General features: G+C 35.7%; 1 protein-coding gene and 1 long non-coding RNA gene across 4 annotated transcripts in view; both read left to right on the top strand.

The window, feature by feature from the left end:
* trhde.2 (thyrotropin releasing hormone degrading enzyme, tandem duplicate 2) overlaps positions 1-26,375 on the top strand; it is a 211,446-nt gene that overhangs the window by 31,818 nt on the left and 153,253 nt on the right. The window lies entirely within an intron of this gene.
* LOC137490085 (uncharacterized) lies at positions 18,664-24,520 on the top strand. Of its 3 annotated transcripts, XR_012402112.1 has the most exons (7): positions 18,664-18,712; positions 19,197-19,381; positions 19,990-20,023; positions 21,375-21,430; positions 21,523-21,671; positions 21,783-21,859; positions 23,159-24,520. It is a non-coding gene; the product is annotated as an uncharacterized lncRNA (long non-coding RNA). The 3 variants fall into 3 exon arrangements; XR_012402110.1 differs by lacking the exon at positions 19,197-19,381; XR_012402111.1 differs by lacking the exon at positions 18,664-18,712 and having other exon boundaries at positions 19,257-19,394.

Genomic DNA, 26,375 nt, shown 5'->3' with positions numbered 1-26,375 from the left:
ATTAATGAATCAAAGCGAGCTCCCCTATATGGTTGGCAGCAAGCCAGACGGGTACCCGGGTTGTTTTAGCACATGTGCAAACTTTTTAATACTTTTAATGCCCTTAATTTTGGCTAATTTCATTTACTACTTTTTACAACCCCGCAGACAACCTGTATAATAGGTGAGTAAGGCCTACAAACCAGTCAAAAGGGTAATTTTAGAGTAAGATTCTATCCAACATCAAACATTACATTTACATATTTTTATAGTAGGACTTGATTTTTGCTTAATATTGCAATTATTTGTGACATATCTTTGCTACGATGACAATTAATTATATTTTACTAGGTATTTTTTAAGACACTTCTATACAGCCTAAAGTGACATTTAAAGGCTTAACTAGGCTAATTAGGTTAACTAGGTAGGTTAGGGCAATTAGGCAAGTTATTTTATAATGATGGTTTGTTCTGTAGACTATCGAAAAAAATATAGCTTAAAGGCGCTAATAATTTTGTCCCTAAAATGTTTTTTAAAAAATTTAAAACTGCTTTTATTCTAGCTGATTTTTTTTTTTTTTTTTACCAGCCAGTGTGGCTAGTGGTTTTTCAACATTGCTAGCCAATCTGCATTTTCATGAGCCACAATTTTTTTGTTGGGAAAATAATTATAAAATATTTTGTTATATACATAAATATGACTCTGACATGCTAAAATACTTAATTTAGATTTTGTGTTTTGTCCACATCTCTCCTCATTCATTTCACTGTTTGTGTGCCGTGTATGAACAAATAGGTCATGGTTTCATAGTGTTATATTGCAATTAGTTATTATCTCACATGACTTTTCAGAACTCAAAATTAAGGATTTACCAAATTTATCTCTGACCACACCAAACAACAATTATTTCTTAGCAACAAATTTTAAATGTGTCAAAACAAGCTAAATGTAGCTGTATGCTACACATAAATGAAGAGTTAATCTCATATTAAAGCAATGTTGTTGTAAAAAAAAACCATAATTAAACCATATAAACAAAAATAATCGTAAGCAAAAGAAAACATGTGAAAAACATACCATGTGTGATAATGAAAGGATGATCACACGGTTAAGGCCAATTAATAACCTGTTCAAAGCGAAAGCAACCAGTGCTGCTTACAAAAAGACATATTTGGAGTTCTTGAAACCAGCAAGACTGTGGGTTCTTATGCATAATTTTTGTCTGGTCTATTTGAAAGAGAACCGATCACAGTTGCGTTCCAGGCACGGTTGCTTCACACAAGTAAATAGGAGTGCGCATGTGCTTAAAACAGTCGTGCGCATCACGACTTTCTTTTGCTCGCGCGGACACAATTATTTTTGTTAGTCGTGCTCTCGATTTTAAGGTCACATTTGCACACATATTGGGTCATTCTTATAGTCGAACCCTGCTTTTAAGAAAACTACAATTTAAAAATTATTTTTAACCAGCCAAAGTGGCTAAAGTGGGAGTGACTGTCTAAGCCGCCAAAGCTGAAATCTACCATTTCTATCTACCGGCACGACTGCAGAATCTTTTTAAGAAAAGAAGTAAAAATAAAGAGATGTATTGAGCGCACACTAAAGAGCAAGCACCCTACTGAGTGTGTGTTAATGATATTGACCTCAGTGGAGGCTCATGCTGTCAGGACTCGTGCTTCAGTCGCCTCTCCAGATTTCTGCCAATGGAAGCAGTTTTATGTTGTGTTAGAGTGCTGGTCAATGAGTTCACTGTTCAGTTCCGCTCACGCTTGAGTTTGATTGCAAGATCTCAGTTTGTGCTGTAGATCAGAGTCATTTGTCATTGGTTTACTCAGAGCTGAAACATCATTCATCTCCTGTCAGTCTGATTGGACATTCAGGATCAACAGTAAAGAGAAAAGTAAAATATATGTCCTTTATAAAGCCTTGACGTATCCGTTAAGTTCATAGAGAGAAGCTGCTGTCTGTCTGTTTATGCTGATCTATGAATCTCTCTGGAAATGATGGAGGATGATGGTATTTAAGTATTTATGCTCTCTTTAAATGGCTTTAGGGATAAAACCCTCAGATGCTGCTGAAGAGAGATTTGAGGAGCTTCAGCGAGCAGAGCAAAGTAAAAAAAGTCAAGAATTCGCCCTCTCAAATAGCAGAGAGGGGCTGATTTTATAATGCGGATTAGATCTGGACAAAATGCCTCCAGAGGACTGTTCAATAAAGTGTGATGTAAGCCTATAATTGGATTGATTATGACAGAAAGGAGAGAAGAGAAAAGAGCATCAGGCCCAATGGCACGCTGGACATCAGCGCACTGTAGGAGCACGCAAATACATATAGTGTACAGTAAGAGGTTTCTTAAACATAAAAATACAAAAAAGAATTCACCACTTACATCAATCAGAATCAAATGACGGTATTGTATTTCATTTTGTTAGAAATTTTATTAGTCTGTTATTTTATTTGTTACTACAAAAATGTCATGCTTTTTTTACTAAGTAATATTCACATTTTACTAGTCTTAAATGCATATATTACTTTATTATTAATGTGAAAATATAAAAAGTGCTTTTTAAAGATAATTGTGAGTTATATACAAAATTAAAAGTTTGTATTTGCATAATACATTCATACATAGTCAAACCTGAAATTATTCATACCACTGGCAAATTCTGATCTAAAGATACTTTGCCTCTTGTACATCTCATTATCTTTTGGTATGTCATTTCAAGTAAAAAAACAAACAAAAAAAACAACAACAACTAAAACTTGCTGTTTGAATAAAAGTAATTTTAGGTCAGAATTCGCCAGGGGTTTGAATAATTTCAGGCTTGACTGTATATATGGAAAAATATACATAGTCCATGCACATTTTTTTGTAAACTGAACATTTCTTTTGAATGCGATGTCACAATCTTTTAACAGCATTAATTATAAGGTTCTGTTAAAATGTAGTTATTCACATATGGATGGATGGATGTATGTATGGATGGATGGATGGATGGTCCTGTGACAACTTATTTACATATTATTTTTTGAAGTTGTGCAGAGTGTAAACATAAATGGATGAATGGATGAATAAACGAATGAATGAATGAATGAATGAATAAGATAAGGTTCTGTCAAAATGTAGTTATTCACATATGGATGGATGTATGAATGAAAGGGTGGAGGGATGGTGCTTTGACAACTTATTTACATATATATTTTTTTTAAGTTGTGCAATTTAGTGTAAACATGGATGGATGGAGTAATTCTACTGATATGTTGCTGAGGTGCTAAAGACAATAAAATCGCTGTAATTCATTACAAACATGCATTGTTTTAAAAGTTTGAAACTTGAAAAACTCATTCTTGATCACATTTGATGATGACTGATCACAGAGAGCTGAACAGATTGTTTAATCCTGGTTGCTTTGTGCATGTCCTGTCTTGTTGTTATGATTATATCTGTTACTATAAAGACATGTTAATACGCGGCTGTCAATCAATTCAGTGGGTGGGGAAACTGCACTCATATGCCACATTGCGGTCGGCCTTAAAATTAGAGGGATTTCGATCCTATTTTAATGTCAGGAAATTTTAAAAAGTGACTAATTGTGTTTATATCCCCCCAATATGACTGTGAACACACTATACCTACACACAGTTCTTTCCAAACGGCTTACAAAAGATGATTTTCATCATAGGTGCCCTTTAAAGAGGAAACATAAAACTACTTCCGACTAAAAATGGGTGAAAATGGTGAGAAAATGGTGTTTTTAAATTTGAACACTTTGGAAAGCGTTTTTAAAAAAGTTTAAAAGCACAATCTCACAAAACAGAAGAAAATAAAGTGCATAAGTGTGGACCTTTAAGGCTTTAAAACAAAAAAAACAAAAAAAATTGTGCCATTGAAAGTTAGCATGTATGTTTTTCCAGTTTTAAGGAACATGCAAATAAAGCATTTTAAGAGTGCATGTAGACGTGAGTTGTATGCTTGGCAATGAAGCAAATCAGCTGCCACTCTTCATTAGAGTGGATTTGAGAGTAATTATCACCCTCTTCTTAATCTCTGTTCATTGTCTAGAGTGTTTATTTTACATCTGAGGAGGATTGGAGTCTCTTTGGATTTGTAGTGAAGTTTCTGATCTCAATTACACCTGTTTCACTGCAAATCTGTCGTGAAATGAGAGTCTGAGCAAAAACATAATCAGCTCTTCTGTCTCGTCTGGCCTCTGTGTATTTGCCTACTGATTAAAACTTCATGAAAGCTCACATTCTTCAAACAAGGTGGACATTTTCAGCTGGGAAAGCGTTTAGTAAGAGGTTTCTTCTGAGCAAAGCACTTTCTGTGTTTAAACAAGCCTCTTCCCCGCAGAGTTTGTTCCTTGGGCTTTTTTTCCTCAGGGTGTGCTGCTCAATTCTGTTATTAACTGACTAAAATTCTGCAGTTTAGCTTTACAGGTTCTCTTAATACAGTGTCTTAGTGTTTCTGAAAGTCACGTCCACTTTTATTGATTGTATATTTTCTGCTCGGTTTGTGAGTGTATTCATAAATATTAGTTAAAAGGAGAGTATTTGTAGACTCTCAGTCGAATGTTGCTCCTTGCACTGGCTACCTGCCAGTTATAGAATTGACTTAAAAAATTTACTATTTGTCCTTGCTATTTGTAAAGAAACTATCATTTTGTTTCAGAAAAGAAAACAAAGCTGCTAGAATGACCCAGCCAATTACCTGATTTGAGTCCAATAGAAAATAAAAACTAAATCAGAGCTGATAAATTTCCTTTCTATGTTTGAATTGCTTGGGTTTTTAAACAAGCAAACAAACAAATTAAAGGTCGCCAACGTAAAGAAGAGTGTGTGTGTGTGTGTGTGTGTGTGTGTGTGTGTGTGTGTGTGTGCGCTGTATTTAAAGTAGGGCTGGGCAATGAAATCGGTATCAGTATTTACTGACCGAACACCATTGTCAGAATCGATAAAAAAAAAAAAGATTTGGTATGTAGTTTCATTATGAAGTGCTATAGTTTTTTTTTTTTTTAAATGTCTGCTAAGCGCATGCCTTAGAAGCAATGCTAATAAGCTTAGACCGTGAGTTTCTCAATTCCAGTGAAGGCGCATGATGCACATATGGAAATGACGCACCACATGCATTTTTTCAGCTGCACCTAGTTGAAAACATCTGATCTTTGCAGCAAGCACATCATGTAAGTACAATTTACCAATCCGCTTCACACTTTGTATGATATATTTCAGTAATAACGGCAGACTAATTACCTCAGACAAACACAGTGCACCCAAACACTGCAGCGCTTTTTACTTTGCTCTCTAAACTTCTCATCCTCTGAGAAAATGGTTAATGGCCACCTTGTTACGAGAGATACTAAGTAAGTGCGAGCACAAGGTCCGTTGTAAATAATCAAGGAATCCACGCGTACACGCTTGTCACTTCAGGTCAAACAACACATGCGAAAATGAGTACCATATAGAAGCAGTGAGGAGATTGTAAAAAAAAAGGATGTAAAGATGTTGCCAGAGTGGCTTTTTGGTTTCTTTTCTTGCGTATCACAGTCACTAGCACCCCATCTGAAAAAGTTTTTAGCCTTGTGGGTAATACAGTCATTCAACTTCACAATTTGTAATGTTCAGTATTGAATAATGATGGCTGGTTCCTTTATTTGAAAGCTCATTTTTGATTATCATAATGTGTTTTGTTTATAGAGTTTAAGGGTTAATGTATCATTATTTTTGACATATTACAGATGTTGATCTACCTTAAAGTTTGCTTTGATAGTTCACAGCATTTACACTTCACCATTGCACACACTTTGTAACATTTTACACCCAGTGCAATAAGGCAAAATGTGTTTCTATGATACGTTGCTAGTTTCAGACCATAATTTTCCCGTTTTTCGCCACGCTGTTTAACTAGCAAATCCATTTGGGCCACTTTGTGGACTCATGGGTGTTTCAGTCTTGATAAAGAGCGTGTTACGGCGCATTACAATTTTGAGGAACTAAAATAGACAGCACAACAGATCAGCTGAGAGGAGATCTAAAGTCCAGCGTAGAGCCCAGTAGTTGTGCGCTTCGCAAACACACAGCTTAATATACAGGATGTACAGCAATATGCAAATATCTTTACAAATGAAAAATAATTAAAGGAATAAAATATTACAATTTGTTTTATTTTCTACATGAATATAAAAACCACTACCTCCATAACTTCTTCATCTTATGGCTTTTTCAGCTTATTTATGACAATTAGCTTTTGTATAATGTTATTATTATCATAAGTAATATTTATTATATGCAAATTTATATTTGTTTTATTGAAAAACAAGCTTAGATTTGCCCACCTGTCAGATTTTGGACCATATGGGCATAGCAAGTGTATTTGGATATAACTTCGTTATTATTGCTCATTTATTCGTTTGCTGGAAATTAGAACAGAATTTAGAAATAGTTTTGAAACAAACCTTTGCACTTAAAAAACTAAATTATGCAGATGCTCTGTTAAGTTGTTTTCTCTCTAGTGAAGCATTTAGTTTTTTTCACTTACAAATTCCGCTATGTAAACAGCAAATGCGCCATGGCGTGATGCAACTGACTCTCAACGTGAATGGGAGATGAGACTCTGATTGGTTTATTCTCAAAACACACCTATAACTCATTAAGAGAATCAGCTCAACCCTGTTAGGCCATGTGCCGTGGCGCAGAGTGGATTTTTCCATCCTTAAAATAGCAAAAGTGGATTCGGACACGTCCCTAATGCTTTTGCACCCTGAGCTTTAGACTTTGCGGCTAGATTGTTAAAATAGAGCCATAAGAGTCTCTTTACCATTTATGTTTATTTTATTATAAAGAGATCAAATATTTTTGATTTTGACTATAAAACTATTTGCCTTTGTAATGTCGGTAAATTAAAATAAATTGAATAAATAAATAAAAAATCTTAATATTCATAAATGTATTGTTGTTATTGTTAAAATGTATATTAATACCAAATTATATGAAACATGATATTGTGATGTATATACATAGACCTTAAGTTGTGTCCTTATCATTCCTGTGTGTGTGTGTTTTCAGCAAAAAATGCTGTATGCATTTAAAAGTGTTTATTCAGTGTGTGTGTACATGATTATGCATGAGTATGTGCAGTAAGACTATGTGTGTGTTTGTGTGTGCACATGATTATGCATGAGTTAGCGCAGTATGTGTGTGCGTGTATCTGTTTGTCTACTTGTTTGACTATACTTGTGAGGGCCAAATGCCCTTTCTGGTGTGGTGAAATATCATAAAAACTGACTGGTAAAGATATTTTACTGGTCCACGTCCATAAAAAAGATATATAATGCGGCCTAAACATATTTTTATTTGATCTAAGTTACTCACTAAGATCAGACAAATGTGTGTGTGTGCATATGTGTATTTATGAATATGCATGAGTATGAGTATGTGTGTGTACATGTATCTGTAATGTATGCATTTGTGTGTTTTGTGTGTTGTGTTGTGTATGCATGTGTGTGTATGTGGTTATATGCATAAGCTTGAGCAGGGAATGTATGTATATATGTGTGCGTGTGTTTGCGTGTGTGCATGTGTACTGTCTGTGCCTTGTGTATGTTGTGTCTATACATGAATATGCATGAGATTGAGCAGCAAGAGGGTGTGCATGTTCACGTGTCGCTGATTAGTGTATGTGTGCAAAAGTGTGTATGTGCATACATGTACACACTCAAACACACTAACTTATCCGCACACACACTAACCACCGAAAATTGAACACGCACACGAACTTGCTGCTCAAGTGTAGGTGGTTAGTATGTTTGAGAATGTACATGTGTGTGTGTGCGCATAAGTGTTTGTTTGAGTGCCATGGGATTGTGAGTGTTTATATGTTTGTGCGTGTGCTCATAATTGTGTATATTTGAGGTACATCTGAGTATGCGCATGTTTGTGTTGAATGCATGTGTATGTGTTGTGTGTGACTTTTTCTGTGCATGTGTGTGTGTCATGTTTGTGAGAGTGTGTTCGTAGGATCAGAATCGATGAGCTTCACTCCCTCATCAGCATCAGTCAGTCAGTCGGGCCTCTGCTGCTGTGATGATGATGATGTAACAGAGTTGAGGAGACACACACATACACGCAGAGAGTGAGCAGTGCAGATGATGAATGACGGAGGGGAAAGAGCAGGAGTGTGTAGAGTGATGGGTGAACGAGGTGAAAGAGCTCTACTCCAGTAAGCGAGGAACATTGTCTTTATGCTTTTAATTGTCTCGACCCCGAGAGGGCAAAACGTCCAGCCGACCAAAGAACTTGACCAATCACAGAGCAGATCTGCCGGCCTGCGGCTACAGCAGCCAAATCTATAACACTCTGCTATAAAAAGCACATCTCACACACACTGAACCCTGACGAAACACGAGAGAGCAAACACACACACACACACACTCCTCATCCTCTAAAAAGAGCAGGAGTGATGAGACGAGCTCCAGCAAACTCAACTGCTGAAATATAAAAGTGTGACCTCTCAGATTAAACTTTGATTGAGTGAAATGCTTTGACATGTTAACAAGCACCTGAGAGGAGGATTAAAAGGGGAATTCATGTGTCTGATTGGTTGTGGTTAGACCAAATTAGCCAGTTAGCAAGCAATGTGTCATTTGTCCATATACAGTGTGTAAGAAGTAATTCCAGACTCCAGTCTGTTGATTTATTTGAGGGAAAAAAGCACATGCTAGGTGGTGATGTGACAACAAGGACTATAAAATACACAAGACGCGTCACTCATTTAGTTTTGAATGGGGAACAGTATAACAGTCAATATAGTGAACGAAGCCCCGCCTACTAGTATAAGAGCCAATTAGCGGTTGCTAAAGACTGACGTTTCTCCGGGAGAGAAGCTTGGACCAGACGTGTGCTTTTACAACAGGTTTTGTGGTCAACAAACACACTGGAATATCAGCAAATACTTGCTTCACAGACATAAGAAATATATCCACATAAAGTTTGAAATCTGTACTTGTAAACGAACCAACTACAGTTATTTGGTTTTGTAATCCGTATGAAATGAACGTGATGTACAGTCCGTCCTGTCAAATACACACCACATGACGGCAACTACTCAAACGCCCACAAACTAGTAAACAAAGAGTCTCTTTTTTTTTTTTTTTTGAGAATATTCGCCATCAACGCCAAGCTGTGAATTACTTCAGAAGAGCAGTGCGATCTGATGAAGCATTATTCAGAGCATAATAACATGTAGAATGGCCATACATGAGGTTGGTGCCGTGATCTCGTTTATTTCAAGTCCAATTACCTTGGGCAACCGGAAAAAATGCTGATGCAATACCAAATATGTAATGTAATTGTAAGCTTGGCTAACAGTTTTGGAGAATTTGATGTTCGCATTCAGACAGAATGCCCGAGCATACTGCCCGAGAGGTTTTTCAAAGATGGCTACCGAGTGATATGACATGCCTTAAAGGGACTAAGTGTGACAACAATGTGATTAAAATGGTGATTCGACAACAATTTGGTTAAAATGGTGAGTTGACAACAATGCGGTTAAAAACCGTAGACTGTAGCCCTTGTCACACAGTGATACCGAAAAATATGCGAAAATATACGGAATGACTTAACCGGTGAACTCAAATAAGCAACGTTCGCACAGACGAGAATGTTACGGAATTTTTCCAGAAACAGTTTTTTCCGTTCTCACACTCATAGAATAATACCAGTATATTTTCATTGTCATTAACCAGAAATGACCACTAGACGGCTGTGCTTGTATTTGTAAACATTTGATTACATTACAAACTCATTTAATTACAATACCATTTGTTTCATTTGTTTACATTTACATTGTAAACAACTTTGATGAAAACATATAGAGAAACACTTTCGCATGTCGAGATGTACAGAATATGTGTGTGTGCTGGCGCTCACCGGCAGCTTTACAGGCACACGAGACAAGTCAAGCAACTAATAGGAGCAAAGCTTGAATGTAAACAAACAATGGCTTATTTTAAGCACCTTATCGATAATTATTTACTCAGTTGACATTAAGAAGGATTATAGAAACATTATCTGACTAACATCCAGCAGCTAATGTGTCTGGAAAAATATTCAAAGGCTTTCATTTTCATAAACTGCATGGACGTGAATGCGATTTTAAAGGTGAAAAAAAAATGAATTGAAAAAAAATGTTTTGATTGTACTTTAGATGTGCATTTATCTGAAAATAATTGCAAATGAACAATGCAGTCTGAATCCTTAATTTATTCATTTTAATTTTGCAAATTGTCTGTTAATATTGTAAACAAATATTTATACATATACAGTAAACTGCTTTTGAAAATGTATGTAACACTAATAATGGGTAGAAAAAAAGAAACTTAATACCAAGTAAAAATACTAAATAATATTTAATGTTTATATTTAATTAAATGTTTCTTTCTTCTGTTAAACATGGAAGGTATTTCTGGTGCTGGTAAAATGCTGGTTGCTGGGACCCATTGACTTTCATAGTATTTTTTCTCCTACTATGGAAGTCGATGGCTCCCAGCAACTAGAATTGTTCAAAATATTTTCTTTGTGTTCAACAGAGGAAAGAAACTCGTAAAGGTTTAAAACCACATGAGGAAGAGTATGATAAGGCATTTTTAATTTTTGGGTGAACTATCCATTTAAATATTTAAATATTACTCAGTATTATGACAAAATAAGGAATAAGTTATATTTTCTTCTATAATATATTATGCTTATAATTTTCCCAAACAAAACTGTCTAAACATATTTGGCTCAGTAAATATGATAAAACAACTTTAAAATATATTGCATTCTAAATATCTTATTTTAAAAATATTCTAAAATCTTTAATGATCATAAGTGCTTGATTTTAGGGTATTTCTGAGATCAAAATCCTCACGTATTGCTCTTTTCCAAACTTTTTTTGAAAATTCAGAGATAATAAAACTAGGATCAGTAGTGTTTTATCTATGATTTATACAAATCTGTCACGGCAGCTCTGGCACAACAGATTAAACTCTTAACAGCCTATGAATAATTAGCTCTTTAGCTTGTGTTTTCCAATTTATACACCAAACAGCTCATTGATTTCACTCATCAAGAAACAATCACAGCCAATCTGAGCGTAAAATGAAAAATCTGAGCTTAATAACGGACAGAATCTCAAGCCAGAAGTCAATTATTATATGATGGTCTTCACAATATTGACACCGCAGGATAATCTGCAATTGTTTGAAACCCACCGAGCTCAAATTGTTCTGCTGATGTTTTTACACTTAAGGACAGAAGCGTCAACACTTATTTGTTGAAAGCACCGCAGCAAGTAATTGAATCGCTCAGTAAGTTGAAGCAAATAATGAGGCTGGTTATATTTGAGACTAATTGCATTAATAATTTCATGTGTCGTGTGTTATTAAAGTCACTGCACTGCTGGGAGTGAAAATAAACTGGTGTGTTGCTGTATGAACTAAGTAAATTGAAAGTTGTGATTTTATAACAGCTCAAAAATACCTCAGAAACTGTGATAAATATAGACGTAATTGAACACTTCTGCAGTTCAAAGCACAAACTAAACTGACAATTCAGTTACGAGTGTGTGAGGGTGGAAAATAACATACTGAAGGGGGTTGAGAAGCTCAACATGTTTCAAATAGTGTAATATTAGTCTCTTACCTTGTCATTCTTTCTCTTTATCTTCTAAATCAGTCATTGTACGATTACAATTATTTAGTCTAATGAAGCAGAAATTGAGTTTGAATCTTATCATTGGCTTCAATTCTAAGAATACACAAACACACAAACAGAAAGTGTCTGAAAGGAATAATAATTGAGTGTGGAAATGGTTTCTCAAATAATTTTTGACTAAAATAATCATCTTTAATATTGTTTCATCCAACCCAAGCTCATTGTGGAAACGTAGCCCCGCGGACGTTTCTGGAGACCGCGATTTACGTGGCCGGGGGTACGTAAGGCCGCATTTAGTTTTTTTCGAGTGAACGCTGCGGGGTGGTGTGGCGCCGCTCCGCCCCTCCTTTTCGTGCTTGCCGGCCGACGGCTCAACTTCGAGTGGACGGCTTTCCCGATGCAACTAGTTTGTCCGCTTAGCTCACAGCGTTGCGTCGGCAGAGCGGAGGCCCCGGAGGAGGAGCCTGCCACGGGGACAACGACCGGGATCGAGTTCGGGGAACAGCAGTTCCGGAAATCAGGTAAGACGAAAAACGGAATCCGAAAAATAAGGGCGAGGACGCGGCGGGATCCGAAAACGCGGTCGAAAACGAGGGCTTTTGCTTTTTTTTTTTTTCTGGACGTCTTTTGCGAACCGTCGCTCGGGTTTAGGGAAGGAGGAGGAGGAGGAGGAGGAAGAGGAGGGCGGCCGAGTCGGTCGATCCAGCGGCTTTTCGCGCGAGAACGGCGCACGCTCCCGAGAGCGCACACAGCGCACACAGTGGCCTCTCGCGGATCCGCGAAAACAAAAAAACGCTTGAATACGTACCTCCCGGGACGTAAATCGCGGTCCGCAGAAACGTCCGCGGGGCTACGTTTCCACAATGAGCCCGGGTTGGTTTCATAATTGCCGGTTGAGATTAAATCTCAGATGTAAAAGCAGCTCCAGTTTTAAACACTCATAAAGTGCTTCATTTCCTATGAAGATCATCATTAAGAGATAAAGAGACATTGTCTTCTCTTAGATTAACCCAAATAACACTTGACCTCTGCAGTTTGTTGTTGTGTGGCTCGTTCTCCTTGAGGGTCTTTGCTTGAGCTGTAATTAACCATTTCATACTTGCTTAGCTTGACTGTTGCCTTGGGCTACAAATATCCCTGTTATCGTCCGCTTGGAGATCATATTAAGTGCAGAGCTTTATAATTCTTTCCAACAGGGCTTTATATCTGCCGCGTCCCTCTTTTTTTCTGTCCATCTCATAAATTGACACTGGACAATGTCAGACTCAGTGTAACATTATTCTTGGAGTAAGTTGTTGGTTTTGTGTAAATTCCACTGTCTCAGTTTCTCTGTCTGCGTCCTCGCTGACCTTTTCCCTTTAAAATCAAATCTTGACATGTCAATTAGCAGCCGTCAGATTCGCACGACTTTCTGCCAGTCAGATTGAATGATGAATGATCTGAGCTGCATTGAAGCAAGATGATGGAAAGAGAATTTGTAATCGGTGGCTGTTAAGGCTTCTGGAACAACACTTAAAGGCCCGGTTATACTTCATATGAAGATCTTTTTAAGTCTTCGTTTGAGGGCAAAAATAAACTCTGAACACTTCAACAATCTTGCCCAGTTGTAGGTGAGGTTTTAAATGTGTGATGTTGCTCAAATGTACCCTTGAACCCATTGAGGTGGCAGACATAATTGCTCTGGACCAATGATAGCTCAAAGGTGTTTAAGAGCCAAACCTCACTCCCCAAAGGTGTGCTGATTTGAACTGCTGAAGCATCTCAAAAATAATTTGGTTTAGGATGGATTTTGAATTTTCAATATTACGCCATTTCAGTTCGTTCTTCGATTTCTTATTAAGCATGCCAGTGCCTTAAGGGTACAATACCCACTGAGCTCAAATTATTCTGCTGAAAGACTTTTTTTTTACGCTAAGGGACTGAAGTATCAACACTTATTTGTTAACACACACAAGACATTTATTAGACTGGTTATACTTGAGACTAACTGCATTAATAATTTCACGTGTCGTGTGTTATTAAAGTAACTGCACTGCTGGGAGTGAAAATAAACTGGTGTGTTGCTGTATGAGCTGAATTTATGAAGAGTTGTGATTTTATAACAGCTCAAAATTACCTCAGAAACTGTGATAAATATAGACGTAATTGAACACTTCTGCAGTTCAAAGCACAAACTAAACTGACAATTCAGTTACGATTGTGTGAGGGTAGAAAATAACATACTTAAGGGGGTTGAGAAGCCCAACATGGATTCAAATAGAGAAATTTGTCTTTATTAGTCTGTTTACTTAGATTTTTTCTCTTTTTCTTCCAAATCTGTCATCGTACGATTACAATTATTAATCTAATGACGCAGAAATTGAATATAAATCTTACCATTGGCTTCAACTCTATGAATACTGCTGCTCAGAACTGCCAAAACAAACTCCAACGGATGGGTTTTGTTCAAAAATGACAATTTCCGTTCATTCTTTGATTTCTTTTAAAGAATACCAGGGCCTTAAGGGTAAAATACAACTTCAAAGAAGTCAAGTTTGTCCTTAGTGTATTTGCAAAATGGCACAAACAAACAACAATGTTGTTAAAGTGATACCAATTAACATAGATCCATAAAGAAATACTAAACGCGATCTACACTACACAGAAAAACACTTTAAAATTGAACTTTCTTTACTTAGTTGTTACTTTTTACTTTAAAAGACTAGTTTCAGAGCAACAATCGATGTAGCTATTCATAATTAAAACATTTGTATAAATGAACTGTGAATAAAATTACTTTGAATTTCAACTAGTATTCATTTCAAACTAATTCACTCGTTTGAAAATGAATGAAAGGGATAGTTCACCTCTAAATAAAAAAAATGTACTCTCTATTTACTCACCCTCAAGTGGTTAAAAACATTTATGAGGTTCTTTATTCTGTTGAACAATAAAAAAATCATATTTAGAAAAGAAAGCCAAAAACCGGTAACCCTTGACATGCACGGTAAAAAAACAAATATTATGAAAGTCAATGGTTACAAGTTTTTCACATTTTTCGAAATATCTTCTACTCAACAAATATCTGTGTTCAACAGAAGAAAAAAAAAAGTTGTTTTTTTTTTTTTACAAGTGATGGGTGAGTAAAAGCGTATGCTAAATGAATAAATGTAAATGTAAATTATGACAGTTTAATTTAATGCAAGTTGAATTTTTGATTTGGTCTATTTCAAAGATAGGTAATCAACTACATTTTTAAACAATTTCCCCAAAACAATTGTTCTAATATTCCCTAGTCGATCATTGATTAAAAACTGATTTATTTAAAACACATTTTCCCTGAGGGATGGTAATGTTTTGCTTCGACTTTGTCAAAAAAAAACATCTAAATAACTTGAATTATAATGTCATTCTAACTACTAGCATCCTTAATCACACAATCAATGCTTTTGGACTCTCAAGATTTTTTTGAATGAGTGAGTGATACTTGATAACGCAAGCTTGCACATTGTTCAAACAACAGTTACGATATTATCCTAGATAATTATTGTCCACCTTTAACAAAAAAACACTCACACAAGCAAACCCAACTGACTTCTTTCTTCATCCTTAAATATCTCCACCATCTTCGAGACTCTTGTTCATATGTTATCCTGCCTTACTTATTTCTCCATGTCCTCTCCTCTTCATTTGCATGTTTCTCTCAAGCGCTCTTGTCCTTTCTTTTTCGAGTGTTGCTCTTCCCTCTCCTCTTAGTCTGAATCAGTTTTTTTCTGTTTTCATCTTCAAGTGGAGTCCTCTTGTGTTTGCGAGTGATGTGACCTGGCCTGTGTTCTCAGAGGAGAGCGGCTGTTGAGCTACACAGCACAAAAGTTTGCTGGAGTTTGTCAGTTTTCACGCTCTGGGCTGCTGAGGGTCTCCAGGGGTCTTCAAGGGTCAAATCTCTGTCTCGGTCTTGTGGCTTTTGGCAGCTCCGCTGTCTCTTATGCACATAAACACTCTGGTTCAGCATGTTTAGACATGTCGCTCGTACTCACTTGAAGACAAAGACACAGATTCAAGGGAAACTTTTGTTTCTGTGTATTTGTGTGTGTGTAAATGTGTTTATGTGGTTTAGGAGGACGATAAATTATGTTGTGCTCTATTAATGTGGTTTACGAGGACATGCCTTGTGTCCTCATGAAACAAAAATGCTTGAAAAATAAAACTTATCAAGGTCTTTTGACATTGAAATTTTGGTTTAGCGGTAGGGGTAGATTAAGGCCGTATGTATAAGTAAATAAACAAGCAGATTTTACAATCCAAAATGCATTATGCCAATGGAGAGTCCTCGTAAACCATATCTACAAGTATGTATATATGTATGTGTGTGTGATCAGACATCTTTCATGGCTGAAGTGTTGTTCGTGTTTTTCCGCTCCTCTTCAACAATAATAGACCTCTCCAGATCGCTCTTCACTCAGGGGACTGTCAAATACGTGTGCTGAAAACAGGCTTTTGTTTCAACCTGGTCATGACTCTCGTCTCTGTGGGTTCTACTCTCTCCTCGCTCAGTGTTTGTCTCAAGAGCTTCTGCAAACATTTTATTTCTGTCTTTTATGAGCTGTCATGTTTACTCAACTAATAAGACACAATTTCGCATTCTGGTTTTTAGGTCATATTGTTATTATTAGCAGACATTTTGTTGTTCAGGGGAAAAGCTGCTCTAGTTTGTGTTTTTGCAGATCTGTGTGAATAGGAATTGACAAAATCAGACACAAATGGAGGCTGTTTAAAAGCACAAAGGAAGAATGTACTTGGAGTAATTGTTGTTGTTGTTTAAATGTACTGTTAAATTTTTAAATCTACAACTACAGTATTTTGAACTTGTTTGTGTGAATCAGTTTGTTTAGATTGACTGCATTATACAAAATTATCAATAACTTCAGGTCAAGTTGAATAACTTCAAGTCCCAATGCAGCAAAATAGCTGTTTTATTCTTCAAAATAAGTTAAACACCTCAGTTATACATGTGTTTTGCTTGATATAAATAGTTGAATGAAATAAATAAATAATTTTAGCTTTATTAGATGTGTATTCGGATTAGAACTGTGATCCAAATACTGACTTTAAGATTAGGCAAAATATTTTTTGCATTTTGTATTTTAATCTAATCTGCTTGCATTTGCATCTGTTTTTGTATTTATTGCTGTAGACATTTTAATTAGGTGTGGGAATCTTTAGGCACCTCGTGATTTGATTTAATTCTATTCGATTCGAGGGATGTGATGAGATTATAGAACAATTATCAATGCATCTTTTGTTTTTTATTCCCCATCATTAAATATTAAGGTTCATAATTTGGTTTGGAGAGTCCCCAACAACAGGCTGATATGCATGCAAAGTTAAAAAATAAAAATCATTTTATTATCTTATAATATGCATTTGTTTTTTATCTAATTATCACAACGACTCTCATATGATTTGTTTACACTTGTGTCATATTCCTTTGCATGACACTAAGACCCAATTCTAATTCAGTTTTTTTTTTTACCTCTACCCCTTACCCTTGGCCCTTGAAACAGTGTGAAGGGGAAGGCCTTCAAATTTTACTCCAAAGAAATGGGGCAGCACTACAACACCTGCACACATCATGTTGTCGCAATTTCTTACTTCAAATGGGATCGATAATGGCAACTGCTGTAGTTATTCCAGTTGTGTTACTTTTTTGGTATTTATCATTAGGAAATCACTAAAGCCAACAACATTATTATCATAATTATGATAATCATAACCATATAATGTGGCAATAAACTCATAATTGTACTGTGCATTTACACTCTGGCCATATTCATCTATGTAATCACACAAAATCAACATTATCATAATACTAGACACTGTAAAAAGCTTATTCCCAGCCACTAGACTTTTCTGACAGGGTATTGGAGTGTCAGAATAGTATTATGGATTATAGCGAAATTTAGCGTTTTGTAAATTGTATAAAACAAAAACGCCATTGTAAATGTATTACAACATATGCTTGTTTGTTGTAAAAATTTCGTAGTAAAGTAGAAATACTAATTTGTGCATCTCGTGACTTCCGTGAACTGCCATGCTGCTGATATAATGTATTCTGGGAAATTTTCATACCCCTTGGTTTCGAGTGTGGGCCTGGCAAATCACACTCCTACCCCTTCATGTGAATACATAAAATGAGGGGTAGGGGTAAGGGGAAGAGCTAAGAGGTAGAATTGGGATTGGGCTCAATCTTTTGTGTTTGGTCTATCGACTCAGTCTGTTGTGATTTGTACAGAATATATGTGTGAGACCAATTCAGGAATTTATTGACAAAGCAGTGCAGTTAGTACAACAGGATAATGCTCTATTCTTCATCACAACTCCAACATTGACAAACAACTATACATGTGAAATTCGTCAGCGCTGTATGCTGCTGCTTGTGCGGGCTCTGGTTGGTGCAATGGCTTAAGCCATTGAAATTAATGGGTTTCATAGCACAGCACTTGCCATGTCCAGTGTGAAAGCCGCCTTAGTTGCTTAACCAGAGATCCACATATTAAACAGGGTACTGGCAAAGTCCTCTTTGCATCTATAGTTTTAGTTGATCCTTCCTTTAATAACAACCTGATGCTGTAGCAATTATCACTAAAATGACGGTAACGCAGAACACAAGGTTGAGGCTGTACTGTGGTATCTAATAATATGGACTGTGGTATATGGTAATGTGAATGGGTATATATATATATATATATATATATATATATATACACTGTAAATGCGAATAGTATTCCTTACTATCAAAATTCTAGTGTGTTTACTTAATTTTAAGCTAATTGTTGAGTTTACTAGAAATGCATTAGTGTTGCTGACATAGTAAGGTATAAAGTTCCCATAACTAATGTAATTTGAGTAAAATTGCTTATAAGGGCTAAGCCATGCTGTTACGCATGCGTACTGGGTGGTGATTTCCCATCCCCCATCCCGAGTCACAACCAACCGCCACCCTGCACCGCCATTGAAGGACAGGATTTCATATTGAGAAGATGTACTGCTGTAAATCAAGGTAAACTTTTCGTTTTAATTACTACTTTGATTTTATTTGTATAGTATCAGTAATCTGTTTATTTCCTGCACTTTGTGAAATTGTTTGCTGTTTTGTGAACTAATTAATAGCCCATGATGTTGTGACTAAACGTTTTGACCACTGCACGTTATTTGCAATACTGTCTACTTTACTAGATAAGCTATTTTTAGCTGCTTAGTCCTTTTTAATAACTATTAATAATTTGTAAAGTTAGTAGTAATTTGTAAAGTGGGCGTTATGCTCTAAAAGAGCGGGCCGCGCCATTTTAAATGATGCACTGAGAGAGCAAGAGCGCGCGCAATGATCCGTTCAAATAGATGTAAAGTTAACACATAGCTGTAGGTCTACATTTTTAAAAAAGAAAACGAAACCTATTTATCCGCATTACAAATACAGTAACGTTAGTTATCGCTGAACTTTAGTGGCGCTTGTTGTGACGAAAATATGCGTGTTTTTTTTTAAGATTTACTTTTATGAGATCACCTGCAGGAAGCAGGTGAGGAGATCAGCTGTGATTCGGTCCGGCGTCAGCGAGCGGCTCATGACCAGACCAGTCGTTTTTTTCTCCATGATCGCCGGGGCAGCAGCAGTTTTAACCCGCCGAGGCTTTTAGAACATTATAAAGCAGTTTCAGCTCAAAATGGACCCGTGAGTGTCGTAGGTAATTTAGGATTTCGATGCGATTACGATTCGTGTCACTGTATGAGGCAGATACATATTTACACATGATGCTAAAGTGTGCTTATGCTAACAATCCCTATGAAACTTAAAGTTAAACTTATGAAAATGCGAGAGATATTTAATTAACTCATTTATTTGTTTTATATGCTATTTGTCTTTTCTTTATGCCGTTTTGAAGGTTTATTCCAGTGTTGCCGTTACGTTATTGAGTGTTTTGTATTGCTGTAATGACAAATAAATCTGACCAGACGCGACTGAATATGTGTGATGGATAACGTTAATGATGAAGTGGTATAACTCGTACAACCAAGCACAGAAACATCCCTTTGTTTGCTCAATATCACACAAAGGCATCAGCAAGCCTTTGTTATAAGCAAACTTTCTGTAAAGAAACAGGCTTTGTTAAACCTGTTAGTTTGCATTTTTAAAGAAGGTTTCACTAATTTTTAACAATTTAGGGCAAATAAATTTGAACAATTACAAGGTTGTTTAAATGTAGCACACCATTAGAGTATTGTGAGTGGCATATTTGGTTTGTAATATCATTATACCCTTTATTTATTTTTTTATTTCAGACTACCAGTTTGTGAGCTGATATGCAGTGGAAATGTAAGTTTTGCACTTACACATCAAAGAAAACTTTTTGAACAATACCGCACAAGCCATAGAACATATTCATGAATTGTTCTATTAACGTTACCTTGTCTCCATACTGAGTATCAGGGTAATTTTAAATCATTTAATGCATTAAAAGTACATTTAACAAAATTCTCAGCAAAGAACTGCATGATCAAGAATAGTCCGAATATTTTGTCCATTTGAATAATCATCTGAGGACTAGTTAGAAATAGGGTTGTTGTGTTGTGAAACCATTAATTTATGTTACAATACTATACCAGCTGATGTATGGTGATACCAAGTAGTATTGCAATACTGTAATTGATAACTTAAATCCATGAAATAAAGAAAAATGTCAGAAATAATATATTGTATATGTTATTATAGGCCTACTTGAATTTAAATAATTCCCTTATTGTTGAAAAAAGTATTTGCACATCTCTTCACCTAAAATGTATTCATTCCAGCAAAAAAAATAAATTAAAATAAAGATACATAAAGAAAAGAGCATTTTTCCAACAAAAAAATGTCAAAAATTGTTTCCTGTTGCTATTTTGGGTTTTTCATCTATCATACTTTTTTCACACTTATTATCGGATAAGAATCCAAAGTAATTCAAAATTTCACTTTATGAGTCATTCTTTTTAATAGATTGTCACGGTTGTTGTAGCTATTATATCATATTGACAGGAACAGAAATAAACGAATTCCGATTCAAAATGAACCATCACAAAATATGCAATAGGCTACTATAAAAGGCGCAAATTCTACAGTTTTACAACCTTAGAAGGCTCCATAGACTATTAAAATGCAATGATCTATTGTTGCTGAATCGTGTAAGTATTTTAGTGACTTTTTCACATGCAGCATTATGTATTGTAGGCAGACTGTTAATGACAATACTACCGTTTACAAACTACAGTGGCACCGCCAGTATCTTGGAGCCATAGTATCACGATACTACCATAGTACCGGTAAACCGTGCAACCCTAGTCAGAAAGTTCAGTGTCCTTTTAAAGACATCAATTGAGACAAATATTTATTCCACTTTTAATGCGCATAAAAGTAAGGCACACCAGCAACAATGCCATGATTATATTTAATCGGGGGTTGTGTTTATTACTGTTTGGTGACAAGTATAGCTCATGCTTTTGATGACAGGCGCCGGGAGTATTTGGCAGCTTTTATTATTCAAGAACATTTAACTATGTCATGTTAAAGTGTAACATCTGTTGCTAAATGGCATTGCATTGTATCATTGCATGTGTTTCTGATTTCTGTTTTTTGTTTTAGAATTTCGCTTAGCCATGTCAATAACACTTTACGTTTTTGTGCACAACAGTGACATCCAGAAGGAAGTCATAGAGGAAACACCAGCTGATGCAAGTGCTGCAGAAGGTTTGTTTTCTTTTCAAAACTTTGTGTGATTTTGTGAATTTGTGTTTTTGAATGTTATTAATGACTAATAATGTTTTGATTGGATCTTTCAGAATTCAATCGAATATCAGTAAGAAATGTGAGATCCAAGTTCTACGCTGCATTGGACACACACTGCTCGTTTGATTGAAATAAATAAAAAAAAAACAGGAGAAAATTGCAGAGGAAAACTAGAAGAAATTTTCAACATGTTAATTCAAAGGTATTTTTGTGACATCATCTTTGAATCATAATTTGCATTTGATTGCAATAAATTGCATTTGATGTTTTCATTGGGCTATAATGCATGTCTACCTGTCTTTACTTTTTCAAGGTCATCTGGCAGCAGTTCTCCGGGGTCTTTCAGTCCTTTAGAGGGATGAGTCTAAAGAAATTTTCAGGATGTGTTTTGTAAGTAGTATTATTGTTTCTGCTTTCTTAGACTGGAAATAAAGCAGTCATTCCAGTTTACTTCACTTATTAATAAAAATTTTCAATTTTATAAAAATAAAACAAATGCATTTAATGTAAGTATTTGAAAGTAAGAGGGATGTTATATTATGGCCTTTGGAGCAAGAGCATTGCTATGCTGCAAATACAGCAGCTTGTGCCGTCACAGGGTCAGTTAGCTTCATAGGCCAGTGAAGTAATGAATGCATTTCTTTAATTTTTAAACACACTTGTTTTGAAAAGGAGGAAGATTAGCTTGAAAAAAAATCTTAATAAGTGTAATACCTATGTAATATGTTGAGAGAAATATAATTTCAGTTGAAAGAACCTGCTGGATTAAGATGTAAAAAGATAGTGTTAAAAGCCACAAAGTCAAAGATGCTCCGTATTATAACCAACCCTGTGAAGTCACCTGCTGTGGGATTGTAGATGGCTGCACCCTTGTTCTAAAAGCCATACTAAAACATCAATTTTCTTAGTAAAAAAAAGTTATTAATACATTTTTAAAAAGTGTGCTAAATAATGCAAACTTGACTCACTGCTTTAATCTAGCAAAACCAAATGCATTCATGAATCGGTTCCCAATTTATTAAGTTTTCCCTACAAAATATTTATATTGATTATGTAGCACCAATTGGTCTCTCACACATTTGCATTTAATTTCTTGAAAATGTTTTAAAAGTACTTTTACTGCAGTTTGTTTTATTACATTACAGTGTTTCTTTAATTAAAAAAATGTATTGTTCCTTTAGAATAGTATCATGTTCAAGATACTGGAATTTAGTACCAATCTCTGCTGCAATTTTAAGCAGCAAATTTCCTGCTAACATTTTAAGCACTTTTGAGCACATTTTTAAACAGCACTGTTTTGCCATTCTGTTCACATGCTTAACAGAAATGACACTCAACAATGCTCAAATGTTAGCAGGAAATGGATGTTTTTAAAATTACTATATGGATTGGTAATAAATTCCACTATCATGACAAGCCTAGTAGAAGCAGTACAGGCATTGAAGAAGGAGCACCATAGCTAGGCCTTCTTATAAGAAGCATTTGAATGTAAAATGTACTATAAACACAAATAGTCATGCTAATAAGCAACTAGTTAATAGGGTAATTGGTTCCTACTAAAGTGTTACTAAATTAAGCACAAGGAATTGTATTTTTTTCACCTCTGCTTTTGGTCTCCTGGCCACTACAGGCTTTATTAGTGCCATTTAGAATATCAAACTTTACTTATTTTTCTTTCTCTATTCATAGGATGTAATTGTAGAGTCGGACTTCAGTGCAGAAGATGTTGGCCTGCTGACTGTCGTCTGTGAAGATGTCTAAAGAACCTCATTATGGATGCAATGTGGGCCTTTATACTGGAAGGAAAAGTGGTTATGGACTGCCACATGCAGTATGTCTCTTTTTTTGCTTTGATTTACACACTGAATTCGGACTACCCAAAGACTTTGAGCAATGCATTTGAATTTGTTCAACGTGTGTTGCTTTTGCTGGGAGGGAAGCGTAATGTGTTTTATTCGGCGAGTGCCTATATACTGCTGTGCTTTATGTTTAAAGGTTCAGGTATAATGGCATGTTTAATTACAAAGTGTTGCTTTTTAACATGTTGCTGTTTGCAGTGTTACATTTAGGACTGCAGCATTTTGGTGTTTAAAACACTTTCTTTTTTTTTTTTTACCAAAAAAGTGTATTGTGATTTATAGGGTTGTCAAAAGTATTGAGTTTGGTACCAATCGGTACTGAAATAAAATAAAAAAAGTCCATCCATTTCCCACTAACATTGCAAGAACTGATTGGCCATTGTGTTCACATGCTCAGTAGATATGACTGATTGGCTTTGAAGGTCATTATTTTTACCACACTTCACCACTGTTCACCAGGTGCAAAGATACAAAGACACTGGATAACTTCAAAGCACTGTCGATCAGTCGATTCATCACCAGATAGCTTATATGTTAGCTTCTAAACAAATCAGCTATCGACATGGCTTTGAAACACTTCAGTGTCTGTGTAACTTTGTTTGGACTCAGTGAAAAATGGTAAACCTATGACAGTCACAGCCAATCACAGTCATTTCTGTTGAGCATGTGAACACAGTGGCCAATCAATGGTGTTTAAGAACGAGCTCAGTAGCACTCAAATGCTGGTGGAAAATGGATATTTTTAATATTTCAGTATTGATTGATACCAAACTCAATACTTTTGACCACACTAATGTGATATTTTCTGTAGGAAAATCTAAACTACACAGTCTAACAAATTAGCTTTAAAGCTTAATATCTGTTCCTCTGTAAGTGTCTATATGCTGCCATGTTTAAGGTGCTGGTGCAATGGCATGTTTAATTACACTAATTCAAGTATCTTTTTTCCAAGTGTCAAGTATTTAAAGTTTTTTTGATAGATTTTCAAACCTTTTCGAAAAACTTGTGCATGTTTTAGGGTTGAACATGTTTATTATATTTTTTGTCTGTATTGCTGTTTACAGTATATTACAGCACTTTACAACAGGTTTTTACAAAACTGTATTGTGTACAAGTGTATTGTGATACTAAAATATCACAAGTGTATTGTGAAATTCTGCTAATTTTGTCAAATAAAATGTTTACATTTAAGACCTGTATAATGTCATTACTTGTAGGTTGAACTACATATTTTATGTTCAGTTTAATTGAAGAAAATGTGGAAACCGATTGCACGTAGTTTCTTTAGTTGACATTACTTAAAATGGTGGATTAAAACAATGTTGAGACTACTAGCATTCAAGATGTTAACTGAACATGGTAGAACAGTATTAGTTAAATAGAGTTATTAAAGTAATCTTACTATAAAACCCTAAGTAAGATTACTAAATAATGACAAGTATGTTAACTAGAATTTTCTATTAAACTTACTTAATTTTTAACAGTTAGTTTACTTTATAAGTTTTAGTTTTCTTACTTCAAGGCAATATTTAAACTTAACTTAAGATTTCCTTGTAAGTTTATATTGCAAAAATAAGGCAATCGGTTTCCAAACTTTTTTTAAGTAAACTGAACATGTTAGAATTTACAGTGTATATATATATATATATATATATATATATATATATATATATATATATATATCAGCGTAGAGCAGAGTGTCTTCAGGATTCCGATTCCGAGCGTTTTAGGGTTGAGGGGGTTCAAGTTTTCCAGGATCTCCGTACACAACAGGTGGGTGGGCACTAGGGCTGTAACGATACATGATATAAAATCGAAATCGCGACACTCAGATCTACGACCCTGTGTGTGATAAGGGAGAATCGCGACACACCCCGTGACTACCTTTCCAATAACGTCACGCGTGCCTGCAAAAGAAGAACGTGAGGAAACACTTTTTTTCCGCTCGACATTACGAGCACTGCTCCGTTTAAGCCCTCGCAATTAGCGTTTAACCGGGAGAGCTCGCACGGAGCTCTTAGTAAGGGACTGTCTGAATGTGTCAGGAATATCAAAAACAAAACCAACTTAACCCCTCTTGACAACCGACAATGGCAGAAACATTGCCAGTGCTGTCAAAGCAATTTTGTTAATGTGGCTGCGCAGAGAGGGATGGGCGTTCACCAGATGCCCCGACTCCTCTGCAGAGGAAACTTTTCTGTAACCTTGCTCTGCGCTTTCTGTTTAACCCTTTGGGAGTTAACGTTACGTGCTGACTGACAGCGCGATGCGTGAGGCCAGGAAACAGGACGAAGCTTTCAGTTAAGATGAACACAGTTTCTATAGTTATACTTTATTTATAGATAAAGGTATATGACTCTGTATATAATCACTCTATCTTGCTGGAAATTTATAGCCGTTTCGCTTTACTTCAGGACGCATGCCGCTCTGAAGGTCTAATCGCTGTTTTAAGTTATCCAGAGCTGTATGAATGTACAAATCTTGAATATAACAATAGCATTAAATATTACAATTGTAACAACACAGACAGCAACACTTATGCACAATCGATACCCAGCTGATTCAGTCGTTTCATAAGAGGACCGCGCTTCTTCTCTTCTTTTTTCCTTGTCAACATAAAGGCAGTGAGATGCGCCTTGTTTTCGGCTTATAAAGCATGTATGCACATTAATGCAATAGCATATTTAAACAACAATACTGTTTACAAAAAGTCTACATATGCGCGCGTTGTTGTTGTTGTCTTTTCATCACTCAGCGCGCGCACTTGAACCGCGAGGGAGAAAGAGGAAACCATCAGGACTTATTCTTTAAAATAATGATTTCTATTAAAATGTAAAAGTTTTTGTTATTATAATAATAACAGCGGGGCATTAAATAAATGCATATTTTCCGTGGAGCGGGCAATTTGAGGAAGTCTGCGATTTTTATTTGACGGAAAAAACATGATTGGAAAAAAACAGCCTATGCCGGTTGTTAAAAAGAATCAGTCAGTATTTTCGTTTTGTAATATAAATTAATTATTTAAATGAAAATAATTTAGGGCAGTC

This window comes from Danio rerio, chromosome 4, assembly GCF_049306965.1.
Source record: "Danio rerio strain Tuebingen ecotype United States chromosome 4, GRCz12tu, whole genome shotgun sequence".
Lineage (NCBI taxonomy): Eukaryota > Metazoa > Chordata > Actinopteri > Cypriniformes > Danionidae > Danio > Danio rerio.
The sequence above is the reverse complement of the archived record's forward strand: the minus strand, read 5'-3'. Positions and strand labels throughout refer to the sequence as shown.